Source organism: Mus caroli, chromosome 18 (assembly GCF_900094665.2).
Source record: "Mus caroli chromosome 18, CAROLI_EIJ_v1.1, whole genome shotgun sequence".
In the NCBI taxonomy this organism is placed as follows: domain Eukaryota; kingdom Metazoa; phylum Chordata; class Mammalia; order Rodentia; family Muridae; genus Mus; species Mus caroli.
Window position 1 is genome coordinate 11,931,932 of NC_034587.1, and position 18,978 is coordinate 11,950,909.

General features: G+C 41.6%; 1 long non-coding RNA gene and 1 pseudogene across 1 annotated transcript in view; both read left to right on the forward strand.

The window, feature by feature from the left end:
• Positions 1–1,074: 1,074 nt before the first annotated feature.
• The window catches only part of LOC110284665, a 25,472-nt gene continuing 7,568 nt past the window's right edge, over positions 1,075–18,978 (forward strand). Inside the window, exons 1-2 of the long non-coding RNA XR_002376972.2 lie at positions 1,075–1,296; positions 18,428–18,589. This is a non-coding gene — a long non-coding RNA (uncharacterized LOC110284665). The remainder of the gene's footprint in view (positions 1,297–18,427; positions 18,590–18,978) is intronic.
• On the forward strand, positions 11,554–12,467 carry LOC110284664 (annotated as a pseudogene).

Genomic DNA, 18,978 nt, shown 5'->3' on the forward strand with positions numbered 1-18,978 from the left:
CCAGATCAATATGATTTTTTTCCCTTAGAGAGAACGTAGGTACATAGCAAAGGAGTAATCTTAGCCCCTGGTTTATGATTGTGTCTTAATAATTAATCAATGAATTCTAATCAATATAATGAGTATCAGGAATTCACTGCTCAACTCAGCAACTAAAACTGTGATATACTTTTATTCATAGGTTCTCTGGCTCTTAACTCTTTCTTCATTTCAGATGGAACACACACACACACACACACACACACACACACACACACACACACGCAGGCACACAGGCACACAGGCACGGACTCACGCACTCACGCACGCACACACGCAGACTTACATTTTTTCATTTGTCTGACTTGTATGCTTGAGACAAGGCAACATGTTCAAAGCTCCCAGTTCTCATTAGGAGAAGGCATTCCGAAGCATAGTTCAGGGCTTTTCCTCAGTAACCCTCAGGTAACAACACTTGCATGGACTTCCTCCAGCGTCCTGTTGCTCAGTGATCATTGTGAAACCTTTAAAAACAGGCTTCCTCAAGTCAGAGAGCATTCTGACTGAGAGGGGAGGGAGGGTTTGAAAAACCCACAAGGAACATTCGAAGCATTTCATATTGACTCTTGAAGTTTACTGTTTAGAGTTTTCTTTTTAAGGTGTGTATTTTCCTCCGATTACAAGCCTTGGCCCTTTCAGCAGACACACTAAATGTAACCACCTTGACGGTGAAAAAATGGGGCCAGGGCCTTTATGAGGTATAGGAACTCAGGAGTCCGGGTGGGATCTCTGCCTTAAGAACACACCCTGCACTGAGGTCAAGGTCTCTGCAGAGCCAGATGCTTCCTGGGGCTGTAGGCTGTTGGGTGCTGGGAGGACATGTTTGCCTGGGCTCATTAGCATGCTGTGCAGGGCCTCTGCAGTTCCCATCACCACCTCACAATGTGCCAGCAACACTTGGTTGCCACGGTTTCCCTTGTCTCTGGCTGGCTGATGTGTTGACAGTCCAGTTCCTAAGGGTTGACTGTTCCCATCTAGGGAGGGGCCACCCTCTTTGGCACCATCTCTTGTACTCATTGGTACTCTGCATAGTGACCTAAGATGGAACAGGGGTTAACTCTTTATCCACCAGAGGTAGTTTTTACTGGGCATGATTATCCCATTTGTAACTGAGTTGATTTCCCTGATCTTCCCTGAACAGTTTCAGGTTGGTCCAACGAGCAAGGTTCTTGCCTGGATATAGACAGACATTTCCTGTGGGCGTGCCTGTGGACATGGATGCAGAAAATTGAGGAAAGAAAGCTCCAAGTAATGGTGGTAAGGCTGTATAGGTAGGAAACAACAGCTTCTAAGCTCAGCTGTGTGAAGCTGGATTTAGACGTAAGGACAGTTGGAACTAATTTATTTTTTCACATTGAGTATTACGAGCCTAAATCTTTTAAAGGTTGGGATTACAGGGTTTAGCTTAGTCGATAACGTGAATAATCCATATAAATATGAGGAACGGAGCTTGATACTCACTGCTCACATCTAAGCCACTCTTGTGCTTACAGTCCAAGGCCTGGGAAGGCAGAGGCAGAAGAAGCTATGGAGCTTTCTGGCCAGCCAGTATACCTGTGCACTCGAGCTTCATTGGGAGACCTGACTCAAAAATAAGATGAAGAGCAACATGAAGACAACTGATGTTAACATCTGTCTTCAACAGACAAGCATTTGTGCGTGTGTGCATGCATGCACACACATAGATACATACACACAGACACAGACATACACAGACACACATACACACAGACATACACACATACACAAACATACACAGACACATATACTTGCACACAGACACAAACATATACACATAAACACAGAGAGACACACATAGAGTGAAGTAACAACTTAGTAATGAAATCTTAACATTTGTTCTATACAGGTTATGATCTCTTTGGGGGACAGTGTGTGTGTATGTGTGTGTATGTGTGTGTGTGTATGTGTGTGTGTGTGTATGTGTGTGTTTTTGTCTTGGTCTTTAATCTCTAAACACATGAAAAAATACTAAATGTATATCTACATGGCACAAAATGTTAAAATTAGTCTTCTATGCTAGACCACCTCCTGCAATTTTAGTTAATGAGCCTTGTGATATTAGATTAATAACACACAAGGAAAATTTAGAAACACACAAGTGTCCAGCTTGCTAGAGAAGACTCAGTCTCATCTAATGAATCTTGTTTTCCTTTTTACAAGTCTTGGTGTCAAAGGTCCCCAGAGGTCTTTATATATCAGTATACTTATTAGAAACAAACCTATAAACAAATCAACAACAACAGCTTTTACAGCCATTAAAACAACCACGGCAAAGGGGTTAGTGAAGCTTTGAGCTCCCATCAGAGGTGTTGCTTTATGGTCATAATTCAGGATAATTTCCGGCTCCTCCCCCCTCACAGAGCCAGATAAAAGCTGATTAAACAACAGCAAGGGTTTGATTGTTCAGCTCAGCTTGCTGAAGTGTAGGGGAGCAAAGCTGCTTCCCAGTGAATGTACAAGCTTTAAAAATTAACCTTCCCATTCCCCACTCCTCAGGATGGACTGGGGTTTCCCAGTTGATAGAACAAATGCATTTGCCTTGATTCAGCCCCACAAGCCACCTTTGCCTCCGGAGCTGTGCTCTGCTGACATTTAAGGCAGGAATTCCCTGGGAAAATGGTCAAGAGATTCTTTTGGTGTGGCTGGCAGACCTCCAAAAGGTCTAGAGTTCCCCTGCCCAGGCAAACAGGGAGAGAGAACAGGAGGGAGGGAGAGAAACAGAAGGACTTTATTGAGTGACTCTGTTTCATCTGCAGCTTGTACAAAAAGCAGAAATGTGGCTGGGTGACTGGATGTTTTTCTTGCCCCTTATCTCCTGCCCAGCTAATATGACAGTTCAGAGTGTGGCTAGTGCTTTACATGCAACTTAGACATGGCAGGGGAACATTGATTTACTGGGAAGCCAAGAACTCTGCGAGCTACTGAACTGGACGAGGTTTAATACATTAACTAATCATCTAAAATGCAGCGTGGAGTAGAGATTGTTCCAACTTTGAGTTAATTCGTCTGTATTAGACCTACAGTGTCACTTGGGTGGTCACTGTCACCTGTTACATCCTTATGGATTTACAGACTGACAAATATAGTTTTAGTTTCAAGAATAGAACACAGGCGAAGGAGGGAGCTCAGTCCCCAAAGCAATGGTATGCCTGAAGTCGAATCCCCAACACTCACGTAACAACTGGGCATGGAAGTGCACCTATAATCACCATGCTGATTAGCAGGGCCAGGAGGATCCCAGGGGTGTGTTCACTGTCAGCTCAGCCTATTAGTGAACTGCAGCTTCAGTGAGAGACCTTATTTCAAAAGAAAACAAGGTGCAGAACTACTGAGGGAGCTGCCTAATGTTGGCCTCTGGCCACTAAATGCACACACACACACACACACACACACACACACACACACACACACACATACCACATGCCCCTCCCACCCCCTGCCCCTGCCCCTGCCACCCCGGCCCTTTTACAAGAACAGATCAGACACTTAAAATTCTATGCATACCATGAGATGACAGGCTGAGCAGGAAAAAAAATCTGGTTTTTCTTCAAAAACTATGCTAGAATCAGGCTGTGTTCCATTGCACGAGAAGCTAATCTACGACTCCCTCAATGTAACAGATCTGTAACAGCCAAGGGATGAGACATGAGCCTGGAGCAGCTTGAGGTCCTCGGGTCAGACCTTCCTGCCTTTTCGCTCTGCACATCCCTCCTTCCACGTGCCTCTAGTTAGAGGGCCACATTTGAAGGCCCTCACCAGGCCCCAGAAGTGTTCAGTCTTCTTACCGGCGGTTTCTTCTTTGCACACGTGTGTATATTTTGTCATACACTGGCCTGTGGAGATCCCATCCTGCCACAGCTTTCCAGCCGCCTGGTGGTCTTAAAAGTGGCTCCTTTCTCTGTCACTCTCTGTCATATGATTCTCTGATTTGTTTTTAAACACCCCTGGGAAGTCACCTCTTCCTTGATTCACCCTATCTGGGGTGGTTGTAAGTGTGAATTGCTCCCCAGTTCGTGGTGCTGTGTGCGGGCCCCACTTCTAGTTCTCAGTCTTTTGTACTGGTAGTTGGGATGTGAGCTCTCAGTTTCCTGCCCTAGGTACCTGCTGTTCACTGCCGTGTTTTCCTGCCGCAATGGACATATTCCTCTGGAACTGAAAACTCAACCTGCTTCTTCTAGAGTTGCCTTGATCCTTGTGTTTAATCACAGGAACTGAAAAGGAACTAAGACAGCATCAAATCTTACCTCCGAGCCTACAGAATCTGACTTTACTCTTGACACAATTCTACTGGTACATATTCTGTTTGTGATACAGACATGGCTGCTCTGGTAAGCACACTAATTCTTGCACTAGAGGAAAAAAATGCACCTTTATTGGTGTTATTCCAGGTATCTGAGTGCCACACAAAGGGAATGCTTGTGTTAGTTGTCTGTAGAGTTCCCAGTAGGTGTCTAGAATGGACCGATTTTGGTATAACTTATTAGTCTTTCAACAAACAGGATTTAGTTGCCTTTGTAAGTAAAAATTTTAGTTTGAAGGAAGAGATTTATTCAAAAACAGGTGAGTGACCCAGTGGTGGTTGATACAATGAACTATGATTCATGCTGCAATCTAAGAGTAGTTTGATGTGGACCGGAAGGGACCCATGACCCTGATCAGGCCCGGAGCTCTTGACTCTAGCTGCATATGTATCAAAAGATGGCCTAGTTGGCCATCACTGGAAAGAGAGGCCCATTGGACATGCAAACTTTATATGCCCCAGTACCATGGCCAAAAAAAATGGGAATGGGNGGGNAGGGNAGTGGGGGGGGGGTATGGGGGACTTTTGGGATAGCATTGGAAATGTAATTGAGGAAAATAAGTAATAAAAAATATTAAAAAAAAAAAGAGTAGTTTGGACAGCTAAATATTTTAACAAAACCTTAAGGGTTTACTAATGACTTCAGTACCATCATTGTATTTTTTGTTGAAATGTTTACTACATTCCTCCACAGGGCATGGGATACTGATTTTATAAACTCTCAGAGAAATGCAGTAGCGGTCATACGACATTTTTTATTTTTCTTATTTACATGGTGCTGGGGATTGAACCCTACCTCATGCCTGCTCAGCATGTGCTCCACTACCAGCCTCCAGTGCTGTTGTTTCAAGGAGAACTTACTCTATAGAAAGGATGAAAGAGCTCAGTAGTGTTCTAGCTCTGAGAGCTCTGAGAGTTGAATAAAGCGCTGTCCCAGGTATCTCATGACTCATCAGATGTTGGGAAAGCAAAACAAGATGTTTGGTGTCTGCGTGTTGGGAAAGCAAAACAAGATGTTTGGTGTCTGCGTTCATGGCTGGTTCAGCACCTTGCCACAGCTGAGAGCATCTAGCTCAACCACAGACCAGCATAAGAACACAACTCATGTTTCAAAATATTGTGCAGATATTGTGTGAATAAAAAGCTTTTATTCTGGTTATTTCAGAGTTGGCAGGATTAATGATCTAATGGTTAGTCATTTGTCAAAATTACATGGTAGAGGACAAGAGCCAACCCTAGAGTTTGAGTTTTGAGCACGTAGTCATCACCACTGAATTTATTCACTTTATTTAAGGGAGCTAAACAGGAATTTTTTCATTGTGTTAAGATTTATTCACTATTTAATTCTGTGGCTCAGCAGGCCATAGTCAACTTTTTAAAATAGAGAACAAACACAACCCTATTCAACCATTTTCTGTGGGAAATTGTCTGATCCATGCAGCTAGTATGATATGGAAAGCTTGATAAGATTCAAGTCTTATCAAAGTTAGATTCAAGGTCAACTGTAGAAGATGGACTCAAAATCGTTTATTTATAAGAACAAGCACACAGAAACAAAAACAACTTCTGGGCTAAGCAATTCATCAAGTGATTAAAAATATTTCACAGTATTAAGATATAAATTAGTTTAAACTTTTAGTTTGTGTTCCCTTGTTAATATGTTGGAAACAGGCAAAAAGGAGTTTGAGATAGCAGCCTATTTCTGAATGGTGCAAGTGTGAGCGAAGAAGCCAGCTGGTGGACATGCTCAGTATTATTGCTGTTGAGCTCCTTCGGCAGCTGAGAATCACAGGGATAGATATCCTTGTCTTGTGTGTACCCTGGCTCACCAGCAAGAGTGATGCTACAACAGGATCCTTCTGCACACGTTTATTGGGAGAGCTTGATTGCAGAGGTGAAGAGACCCCAAGCCCAGAACTGGTGCTGCTTATATAGGCCTAGGAGAGGCGTGTCTCACACCCGGATTGGTTGTGCTTGGGTTATGCTTACCACCTCATTTGCATGTCTACATCTGATTGGTTAACTTGTCTCTCATCTGATTGGTTAATTTTGGGTAATTCTCAAAACCTTATCTTGGCAAAAAAAAAACTTTACTGCCTATGTATGCGTGGTGGCCAGCGGAAGCCAACGCCACCCTGCAACGGCACATGTGGCTTCCCACATCCTTGGTTCAGAAACACAGAGGCCCTCCTCTCAGTGGCTTCGTTTGCTTTCCTCAGTCTCAGTTACTGAAGGTCAACCATCACCAAGTGTGAAATGGGAAATCCCAGGGATAACTCACGGTTAAATTATGCTTGAGTGGGAGGCTGAAATCACTTCGGAGTAGGCTCTTATGCGAAGCCAAAGCATCTCGTAGTATATTGTCATTGGGTCATAGTAGCATAATGGTTACATCACAAGGGTTCTGTCATTCACCTCAGCTCATATATGAACCTTTCCCTCCCCCTTTTTCTTCCTTCCTTATTTTCTTCTTTTCTTTCTTTTGCATCTTTTTTTTCTCTCAGTCTTTGTCAGGGCTCACTATGTACCCTAGCTGGCTAGAACTTACTCTGTAGGTCAGGTTGGCCTCATGCTTACAGAAATTCAGCTGACTCTGCCTCCTGAGTGCTGGGATCAATGGTGTACACCACCACCCCTGGCTTTAATGCTGTCCTCCGTCCCACCCTTTCCTGTCTCCTGCAGCATCTTTAGCATGCTTCTTCTCCTTTTGTTAGACTTCTTTTATGTTTTGAGATTACACTATACTTAATATCATTTCCCATTCCTTCTCAGCCTCTCCTTACATTCATTTAACACATACATACACACACAGACACACAGATACACACAGACACACAGATACACACAGACACACAGACACACACACACACACATTCCTACCTACAAACTGTTCAGTCTGTATAATGTGACCTGTACATATCTTTCTAGGGCTGACCACTTGATATTAGATAACCAAATGAGGTAACACCAATCTTTAATCCAAACCCTCTATAGATTTTCCTATATCTCCTTTTCACATGAGAAATATTTATATAAAACACACAAATCGAACAGTTGCTGCTTACAAGTCCCAAGTTTTAAAATAATTTTGACATATACGCAAATATTTAGTGATACTGCATATCAAAACTAATACCATATATAACTTATTAGAACCAGAAGCAAATTTGCACAGAGATGAGATGCTCACTTTTATATAAAGAAGTCCACCCCGGCTCATCGATGACATCTCAGAGTACAGCGCATCTTTAACATTTTTCCGACTGGTCGATACTTTCGTTTTATAATCATCGATGCTGAGAGTGTAGTGCTCACGAATAAGTACTACAGGATGACAGAAGTATGTCATCGGCCATTTCAGAAGGTGTTGGAAATTCTGTCCTAAACCAAAATCAAAATTCAGTTAATGATTTTTTAAAATGAAACTTGTCAATAATTCAAATAACAGCTTTCAAAATTAAACATTTTAACACAATACAACCCAATGACAAATTATTTTGATATTTATATGTTGAGAAAAATATTGATAGTGTTTTTTTCTCTATAATTAAGGTCTTCAGTTTCCACAAGAGCAGAAAACTTTATATATGCAGTAAGAACACTGAGACTCACGACACAGTATAATCCTCCATGTGAGCTAACGTTGGGCAGTGTGTGCTGATGTTGTGTGTTGTGACAGGATGCACAGAGCAAAGGTCTCCTGCTGAGTCTCCAGGACAAGGGTCACAGAGACTTTGCACAATGCAACTCTGGCTAGCATAGAAAATACCTCAGACTCATCACCTGTCGAATTTTGAATGTCTTTTGTTCTGGTCACTAAACATTCAGAAAACAATTACTACTGCCAATGTTTTTCATGACCTCTCCCCTCCTCAGTTGGGTCTGCAACCCCACCGATTAAGAAGCCACACTCTCATTCATTCATTCATCCATTCATTCATCAAAAGCTCTTTGCAGTGAAACATTAGTCAATATTGCAATGAGCTTTTATGCAAATTGTATGTGTGGATACCATATTAGGAACTGAAACATGATTTCAAAGTTTTACTAACATTAATGATAAGAATAATGCAGTATATAGTAGTTACATTAAATTTTTAACTTTAAAAACGTTTTCTGAGACAAAGTCTTGTTACATAGCCCTGTCTGGCCTGAAACTGGCTGTGTAGACTAACTAGGCTGATTTCCAAACTGCAGCAGTTTCTCTTGCTTCTGTCTCTGTAGTAGTGGGATTTAGGTCTTAACCACCATGCCCAGCAAAGATTGAATTTTTGAATTAAAATATATCTTCCAGATGAGACCAACTAGTGAAGAGACAACTACTGGTTTACTTTTATACAAGTCTCTTCATACCTGGCTTTACAGAGCCAAGAAAAGTTGTTGTTGTTTTTTCTTTTTCACCACTTCTGTCATCTGTTTGACATGGCCATTTGGGGAAGTATGGTAAGAAATTATGCTTCATATTGGGCTTCTACTTGGAAGGGAGTTTCAGTATCTGCACAGATAATCATCAGTGCTGCCCTATGACCCAAACTCCACAATAGTTTCTTAAACTTTAGCTCAAATGCACGATCTATGGATGAGCCTCTGGCCCTTAAAGTCATTCATCTTTTCCAGTTTGAACAGTGCGATGAAGGCACAGCTTTTACTTGCATGCTCTGCAGTCTGGAAAGTGTGGTTTACTGAGTGTTAGAACTCTCCTAAGCACTGGGACTTTTTTTTTTTAGAGTATTCATTGCAAACACTTAGAACACAACAGTCATTAATCATGGGCACTAATCACATCAAGAGGGTATTTAATATTGAGAATACTGACAAACTCACAGGGGGCAGACAGAAATTGTAATTTTATGACATATTTTTTTTGCTAGAAAGCTCAAATATTATTAATAGAAAAACATTGTCAGGTTTTCTTGGAATGAAAGACTCATTTTGTTTATTTCCGAGAATTTTTTTTCAAACACCGAATTTGAATAATCTTGGTCTGCCAACTGTTCATTAACGTCAATATAGTATTCTTAGAGACAGGGATTTGGCTCCCATGTGGCTTGAAGCAAATCAACTGACTGGATCTAAAGTACAAGCGCTACTTGGACACTGCCTGTTTTGCCACATGGGATAGTAAAATGATTGTGGCTTTGTAGGTTAAGAATTAATAAAATGAACACTCTTGTCCCTTCTTAGAAACGCAGGGCTGGCATTGGCCTTATGGTGTGTGGTGATGAAGGAGATGACTTGATGTCTTTATTTTAATGTACACTAAGGTGCCAGCAGTTTGGCCAACATTTTTTTCTCAAAATATTCATTTATTTATTTCATGTGTATGAGTATACTGTAGCAGTCTTCAGACACCCCAGAAGAAAGCATGGGATCCCATTGCAGATGGTTGTGAGCCACCATGTGGTGGCTGGGAATTAAACTCAGGCCCTCTGGAAGAACAAACAGTCAGTGCTGTTAACCACTGAGCCATCTCTCCAGCCCACCCCCAACATTGTTTTAGTACAGGTAGAACAGGTGGACAGGAACTTACATGTTACTATGGTTGTGAAAGAGTTTTTGTCTTCTGGGATTTCACAGAAGATGACTCAAGGACCCAGAGTAGTGTGCAGGCTATACCATGAAAATTGCTGATCTAATCAGTTAACCAGGTTAATAATTTCATACCCAATGCCTGCTGCTACCTCTAAAGCATTTTCAAATACTATTCATCTTGGAAGAAAGTATAATTTTATGTCTAACACCATGTAACCTACTAGAGATCATTGACTTTACTTCCCTGTTAGAACCAACTGTCCTCGGATAATCCTCTTGTGTACACATACATGCACACACACACGTGCACTAGCCTTTGCAGCCCATTGCAATATAGTTTCTATCCCCTTTCTCTTCCTGTGAATTACTCTCTTCAGGTTGCAGAAATGTCTGTCTTTGTGACTCCAGGTGACAAGCTCCATTATGATTTTCTTTGACCCTTCTCCATCTCCTGACTAGAGTGAGCACTTGGTCCATCATGATCAGTGCTGGGCACTGCTCTGCTGAATGCCCTCCACAGGACAGCTCATTGAATTCCGGGCAATGCAGTGTTATTCTAATTCCTTATTCTGGAAACCAGGAAAGCTGCCTACATAATGCATCTCTCAAATTGAAGTAGAGAGTCTTAAATCTGCCTCCTTACTGATCTGACCCATAATACTATGCCCTCTAGAAATCCCTTGTTTTCCTTCCTTTTACCTTTACTCTCCATGTTTAGTCTCTGCTTATTTGGCTGCTTCTTCTTAGTCTTCTTTGGTCCTATTAAAACACTATTTATTCAGTGACCAGTGAGATAGATCGCTGTTAAGAGCATTTGTTGCTGTAGAAGACCCAGGATGCTTCCTAGTAGGCATATGGTGGCTCACAACCATCCATCAGCCATTTGGGGGAATCCAGTTTTCTGCAAGTACCAGGCACACATGTGGTGACCATAAAAATCTGCAGGTAAAACATTCATGCACATAAAATATTTTCTAAATCTGAGCAAGTTAAAAAGGGATGTTTCATAACTCAAAACTTTTGAGTGTTTAAGATCATTTAGCTGGCCATGCCCAAGGCATGTGTCTTCCCACACCTCAGATTTGCATTGTTGGAGAATGAGAGATTTGTACCTTTTGGCTTCTGAAAAATGCCCTAAAGCTTGTATCTAAGGGCCCCCTATAAAGGCAGACGGGGACGATGACAGAAAGGGATTAATAAGTGGCCACTTCCATTTAGTCTCTCCTTTCCCCCGACTGACTCTTATTTGTATTTTGGTACTGAGTTCAGGAATTGTATCTTCTGACTTCCTTAAGGGGTAGTCAGAACTACCACCTAAATTCTCAGAATTTTAAAATCATGCACTGTAATTGCCTGCTTACATTTCTTAGTTAAACTATGCATGCTGAAAAGGTGCGACAATGCTATTTTTGCTGTACACCCTGAAAATCTAGTATAGGGCCTGGTGCCTGGCACATTTTTATTATTTAATATTGATGAATAAACAAATATGGTGAATTTACAAGTGAGTTGGTCATTCCTGAGAAATGTGTCTTGAGGAGACAGATAAGTAGTATACTTAGGTATTCTAAAGATTTTAGGATTATTTTCATAGAAATAACGATTGGAGGTGGAGTTGGGGACACCTTGGGTGGCTGGAGCTGCGTGACGATTGTGCAGTGATGAAGCCAGGTTTCAGGCCCTGTGGGGGTGGCTTGGGTAGCTGAGGAGGATTTGGTGACAGAGGCAGTAGAGGAGGAAAGAGAGGAGATGGAGCAGGCTTTGGTGGAGGTCAAGGGTGAGGCGGAAATGGTGGCTTCAGGGGCCGAGGAGGTGGAAAAGGAAGACGCTGAAGTGGAGGCTTCCAGTCTGGTGGCAACCAGGTCGAGGTGGTGGCCGGAGAGACAAAAAAGGAAACAGTCAGAGAAGAATGTGATGGTGGAGCCACATAGGCATGAAGGTGTCTTTATCTGTCGAGGCAAGGAAGATGCTTTTGTCACAAAGAATCTGGTGCCTGGAGAATCTGTATGTGGAGAGAAGAGAGTCTCTATTTCAGAGTGAGTGACAATATTGAGTACCGAGCCTGGAACCTCCTCTGGTCCAAGCCGACAGCAGCAATCCTGGGTGGCATAGACCAGATTCACATCTGGTACACTCTCTCCCATGTCTCCGTTTTCCTCCGCCCAGATGATCTGGTCTATGTTGTTGAGTTCTCCCACTGCTCTGGCAGTGATCTTATCAGCATGGCCAAGAAGAGGATCAACATTGTTTTTGTGATTGAAGATGCTTGGCACCCACACTACTACCGCATGCATATTGCAATGGTGAATGTGATCTTGGCCCAACCTGATCAAACTGGGATAGTGGCCCTGAATGCCCACATCTTCCTGCAGAATGGAGGATACTTTGTGATTTCCATTAAGGCCAACTGTATTGACTCCACAGCCTCGGCAGAAGCTGTGCTTGCATCTGAAGTGAAGAGGATGCATCAGGAGAACATGAAGCCCCAGGAGCAGTTAATGCTAGAGCCCTATGAATGAAAATACGCTGTGGTTGTAGGTGTATATACAGGCCACCTCTCAAGGCAAACGACTGAAACTTAGAGTTGTCTGGATTGAAGAAACGTGTGTTGCTACTGTTGCATGTATTTTTTCCTATTAAAAGACTCATCTGTCAAAAAAAAAAGAAAAGGAATAATGATTAAAATTATTGGACTGAGTTAGATATTCTGGGCAAAGAAGAATAGGACACACTAGAACAATACCTTAGAGAATGGGGAACAAGAGCCAGTGAGGAACACTCAAACATATCAGTGAAAGATTATTGTGTGTGTGTGTGTGTATTTGAACATGTGTGTCTATGTGTATGTATGTATGTGTGGATCTGTGTGTATGTATCTGTGTGTATGTGTGCATATGTGTGTGTTTATGTGCCTGTGTATGTGTGTGTATAGATGTGTGTCTGTGTGTATGTATGTACATTCATATGTGTGTATGTATATGTGTGTGCATGTTTGTGTAGATTTGTGTGTATATGTGTCTGTGTGTCTCTCTGTGTGTACTTAGGTATGTGTGTATATGTGTGCATGTATGTATATGTATGTATTATGTGTGTGTATGTCCATGTATGTGTATGTATATGTGTGTGTATGCTTGTGTGTATGCGTGTATGTGCATGTATGTGTGTGTGAACAAAGAGAGCTTTTAGATTCCTAGGTTACAGGTGGTGTAGATACACTAGAGAGCCTAAAGCATGAAGAAATGTTCTGCAGACTTGCAATCGTGAAGTCGTTCAGTGATATTTGAAAAACCTGCTGCAGCTGAATAGGAATGAAGATCGTCAGAAAGTGAGGCACAGGAGGGTGGGGGGGGTGAGGCTGAGGAGAGACATAGATTATGGAGTTCAGAGGCTCTCAGTGATCTGTACACATGAGATACCTCTAGACACTGGTGACAACCAGGGCTTTCTGGAAACCTTCTCCAAAGCTCCTGGTTCCAGAGGGTCTGGGATTCTGCAATTATTTAAAGCTTTATGGATGGTTAAATCTTCAGACAAAACTCTTCAGTGTATACCCATCATTTTATTATTTTTTCTGGTGCAGCCATGAAGAAGATAAAGTAAGTGTTTAAACTTTTTTATATGCCTCCCAAACTAATATGTCAAGGCCACAATCCTAAATGTGACTTTGGAAATAAAACTAAATGGCACTGTAAAGAAAGGAGGTTTAATGTTCAAGAGCTAGAGTTTTAATAAGAAAAGGGAGACACCAGAGATGACCTGTCCACCTTTCTCCTTTGGCACTAGTGTAGAGCAAAGTCCATGTGAGAACCATGAGAAAGTGTCTGTCTACTGCATCCTGAGGAGAGGGGCTTCCCTGGACACCAGCTGTGCTAGACCTTGATCTTGTCCTTTTGTCATCCTGTGTCATGAGCAGCAAATGTCTGCCACATGAGCTATCTAGTCCGCTACGTTGTGATGGTAGCCTAAGATGACTCAAGATAAAACAGATAGTTCGCTTCCAGGATCCCAGAATCTAGCTAAGAGAGAGCAACTGAGTGAACCAGAGACAGTGAATGAGGCTAAGACCTTTGGAATCTGGATCACAAGTGGCTGGAATTAGAGAAGGCAGGTCAGTATCTGAGAGAACCACATTCTAGCCTTCTCCTGTATTTCTTCATTTGATGGAAATTGATTTTATAGGGTTCAGGTTTGTGTAATCCAGAAGTAGAAGTCTTGGGACAAGAAAGTATAGATTTCCCATTAAAAAAAAATATCTCCTATCTCTATGCCATCTGCACCAGCAGTTTTGCATCTAGGTCGTGCTTTTCATATAAATAGTACATTTATTGAAACCTTCAAGACTGTAAGCCTTGAGAAACCATTCTTCTCTGTGATTGGATATCTATTTCTACCACCACAGTGACAGCAACTGCCTGAAAATGACTGTATGAGGATGTTTTCTCGAGATCATTAGGGCATTCTTTTAATTAGTTTAAAATATTTTGCAGGTAACCTTGGTTGGAAGTAAGGTTATAATAAAATAGTGCATATATCTTTTCTATCCTTAAGGATCTGAGATAACATTTAACATTTAGCCCCTTTTGTTTTAGTTATGCTGCCTACTGAATATAGTAATGTTAGAAGAGAGATATAGAGATACTATATATTATAATATATATCAGAGATTCTATCTATCTATCTATCTATCTATCTATCTATCTATCTATCTATCTATCTATCTATCTATCTGTGGAGAGGAGTTAGTTCTGGTCCTCTTATTTAAATTTGAAAAATAGATTTTTTGAGCAAGAAGAATTTGTCTAGTTGTTTTGTGGTTGACAGCTATAGATGCCTGCGAGGTTGTTTTCACTATCAGCAGAAGGCATATATCTTAGTTAGGGTTTCATTGCTATGAAGACACACCACAACTAACACACCTCTTATAAAGAAAAATAGTTAATTGGGGCTGGTTTACAGTTTCAGAGATTCAGTCCATTATCATGGGAAGCATGACAGTGTACAGGCAGGTATGGTGCTGGAGGAAATGAGAGTTCTACATCTCAATCTGAGGGCAACTGGGGTAGACTGTCTTCCACAGGCAGCCAGGAAGAGGGTCTCTTCTGCACTTGGCAGAGCTTGAGCACAGGACCTCAAAACCATCCCCACAGTGTTGCATTTTCTCCAGTATGGCTACACCTTCTAATAGTGTTACTTCCCATGGGCTAATCATATTCAAATGAGTGAAGAAGAAGTAGAAGGGGAAAAAGAACAAACAGGAGAAGCAAGAAGAAGCCGAGGGAGGGTGAGGAGGAAGAGGAGGAGGAACATGGGGTGACTCAGTCCAGGAATGAGATAAGCTCTGATTTGGTTAGGATATGATAATGAGACCACAAGTTTAAAGCACCTAAGACTGGGGTCTTAGCCCACCTGGCTTGATTGTGCAGGGGGTAGTTCCTCATTGTGAATTCCCTGAAGTTGGTTCCCATGCAGGCGGGGTCCCCTGTGGAGCTGATTGTTCATGCACTGTGAAACTCTCTTTCAATTACTGAAATCAAAATTTTCCCAATGCCTCAAAGCAGAGACCATTCTGAAGCCTTTGAAAGCAATTTTTCATTTGATTTCTTTGCAAACTGACAGATCACTGTTTACTGTCTGATGGAAAAGCTGCTTTTATAGTGTGTTACCAAGGGTGCCTTTTCTTCCCTCTCAACCCCTGACTCTTTTAAGGTGGATTCTGTGACCCTTTGCATGCTCTGAGGCCCTCCGTGAGAACCCCCAAATTATTCCCTGAGTATGAAGTGTGTGACAGAGTGAAAATAATGGAATATAATAGCAATAATTGTTAGTATTTAATTTTTTGACAGAATTTCATTCTTAGCTCATGCAAGCTAGAACTTATTATATAGTCCAGGCTAGTTAAACTGACAGCAATCCTCCTATCTCAGACTCCTGAGTTCTAGAATCACAGGTACAAGGCTACATTCATTCATTCATTCATTCATTCTCTCCCCTCCCCCCTTTGGCAGAGGAGGAGATCAAACCCAGGGCTTTGTGAATGCCAGACCACCACTCTATCATGAAGCTCAGTCGCATCCTTTAACTGGGAGACACTCCTCCCCTACTCCTCCAGTGATCACCTTGAACTGGTTATACTAATGACTTTGTCAGTCTGTTTGATTGGAAGCTTCAGAGAACTTGGCACATTGCTTTGAAAGAGTATTTATTTATTTATTTATTTATTTATGTATATAGGTTAGTTACTTAAAGTCTTATTTCCCAATTTAAATTGTAAATTAAGGATACTCCTCCTATAATCTCTCATCTGTAAGAAAAAGGAGTCTTTTCTTCTAGTGATAAACACTAAATTCTCTTAATTTGTCAGAAAAAAAGCCCTTATGCTTGTAATTATCAACTCACTGTGAGGTGTGTGTGTGTACCTGTAATGCAAGGGAGATCTATTTTGCTCTATAGTTAGTTTCCCAACAAAAATTACAAAATATGACAATTCTGTAAGTTTTAAAATTTATACATTTTTACCATTTAAACATCTGTATTTAGTAATCTTTAACTTTAGTCTCACATTGATAGCAAAACAAATCTATTTCCTGGAACCTCAAAAACCATGTAACATGGCAAGGGCCATGGCTCAATGGAAAACTGTATATGTAGCACTCTAGATCAATTTCCAGCCACTGCCAGACAGACAGACAGATGAAAATATATGGCAGATGCTAAGAAGTATGCTTTCTGTCTAGTCATAGAGGAGAATGGAGAATTGTTGGATATGGATGGCTCTAGGGAGCCTGTCTTTGGGAGGCTTTCCCTGGCCCTAAGAGTGAGTTCAGCACGGCTGGTATAGGTCTCCCTCCCTGTTCCTGTGAAGGCCAGAAGGCATGCTGGCAGACAAGCAGCTCCCAGAGTGGGTGACCTGGCTCTCAGTGATATTGTAGGGCATTTGCACAGTCATGCAGGAAGTTTGTTTCAGGCTTAAACTCTGTGGCCAGCATTGTGCCTGAGTCCTCAGAGTACCTAGGTATAAAATGTAGGTATCAGCCAATGGCTAGCAGCTGTTTCATATTTTTATCTGTGTTTTAGTTTACATTTAAAATAATGTTTAAAGAAAACTGTTATGACCTGTATAGCTAAGTAGCTAGAGTCACAGGCTCCCAGAGCCACGAGACTGCATAGCTATGATGTAGAGTTGTAGAGTTGATAAGATCTGAGCATCACTGGTCCTTTTCCTTACTTCAGATGAAATGGCATCACAGAAGATTGGGGAGATGACTCTGTCAGTACAGTGCTTGTCACAAAAGCTGGGGACCTGAGGTTAAATACCCAGCACCTAGGTAAAAAACTCAGTGTGATGTCCCATAACCCAGAAACTGGGGTCATTGAATGGCTGATACGGAGAATCCTTGGGACTTGCTGGAAAGTCACTCTAGCTGAATCAGCAATCACCAGGTTCAGTCAAAGAGCCCTTTTCAAAAGAGTGAAGCATGAAAGAAGATGCACTGTGTAACCCCTGGCTTTTACAGTTACCTGTATACACACAAATAAAGTACACACACATGGACGTTTATTGTTAAATATAGGATTGTTCCTCTAACTTAAGTTCATTATAGGACTTAAGTCTATCCTGTTTTGTGATTTGGGGGTTGTACATGGTACAGTTTCCTGCATAAAAACACTGTGGAGCATTTGGCAAAGAACAGCTCATGCCTTCTTAGTTTTCACTCGCTCTTCCGCATACTTCAGGTACTTTCAGCCTTACTTCTGGAATTTCTTATCTACTGCTGTGGCATGAATTTGCCCTGTTGTTCCTTCAACTTGCTATGCAGTTAGTCATGAGACAAGCTTTTCTTTAAGCTACCATTGTTACACAAATGTTCACTGAGCTTTATCTGTGGGAAAATAGCCAGCCATGACTATCTATTCCTGGAGATAAGTGTATGTAAGACAATGAAGGAGATGCTGTCTTTTCTCTCATTACTCTGTGATGACATCATGGAAGAAAACAGCCCATTAAAAACAATATATAAGGAAAATATAGGAGTTGATTTTAGCTAAGGTTGGAATTTAGTGCTGTAGTAATCGAAGCCTTTGGCAGCTACTTTCTCACTTATCCTATTGGGAAAGACAGAAAAGAAGGTGTCTTCGTTTTACATGAATAGAGCATTTTATATATATATATATATATATATATATATATATATATATATATATATATTCTATGGAACAAAAGCAACAGTTGGTAAACATTCAGGGAGGAGAGGCCAGGATGGCCAAATTGGAGATGCTAGGGCAATATACACATGATCCTCACTACATCCAAGTAGCTATCCTGCAGGGCTTGAACCTGGTCACTGCAGGCTACCCTCAAGCCTGTGCCAGTCCATCCACAGGGCTAAGAAGAAGAGCGCACCATGAAGCTAAATCACATTTGGAGACAGGATGTAACAAAGGGAGGATTTTGAGGTTTCCTGGTCAGCATTCCAAATTTGGAAAGAAAAACGTTACTCTTTTGTTCAGTGTTCAAGTTGGGATTTTTCCCTGCAGGAGACAGTCATGGGCTGACTGGACTTCAATGTCATTGGAAAAGGAAGAACTCAAACCAGCCACCAACAGGATCAGAGTGCCAGGTTTCCTGGAAACATTACCCAGACCCAAAAATTTCTCAGAATTTTCAGAGGCGCCAAAGGACTGTTTGCATTTCAATGGGTAAGTTCTGAAAGGCCTGGAAAGTTCTCAGCTTTGCTTTCTCGCTGGAAGGCGAGACCCGCTGCCATGAAGAAGAGACAGCACCCTTGGAGTAGCTTCATGAAAAGCCAAGAAAAGGGACCTCTGGGACATTTTAATTGTTTAATCCTTGGCTACAGAGACAAGACGAAGGGGATCAGGCCATGACAGTGAGTAGAAAGCAAAGCCCTGTTAGCTTTACAACAAAAGCAGCCAATGGTGTCAACCACCTTGCATTTGCCTGTTTTGAAAGAAGATGGAGCTTTCTAGGTTTAAAAAAATATAGTTGCAATGCTGCAATAGAACAATGATTTCCCAACCCATAGAATCTTTTCTCCTTCCTTCCTTCCTTCCTTCCTTCCTTCCTTCCT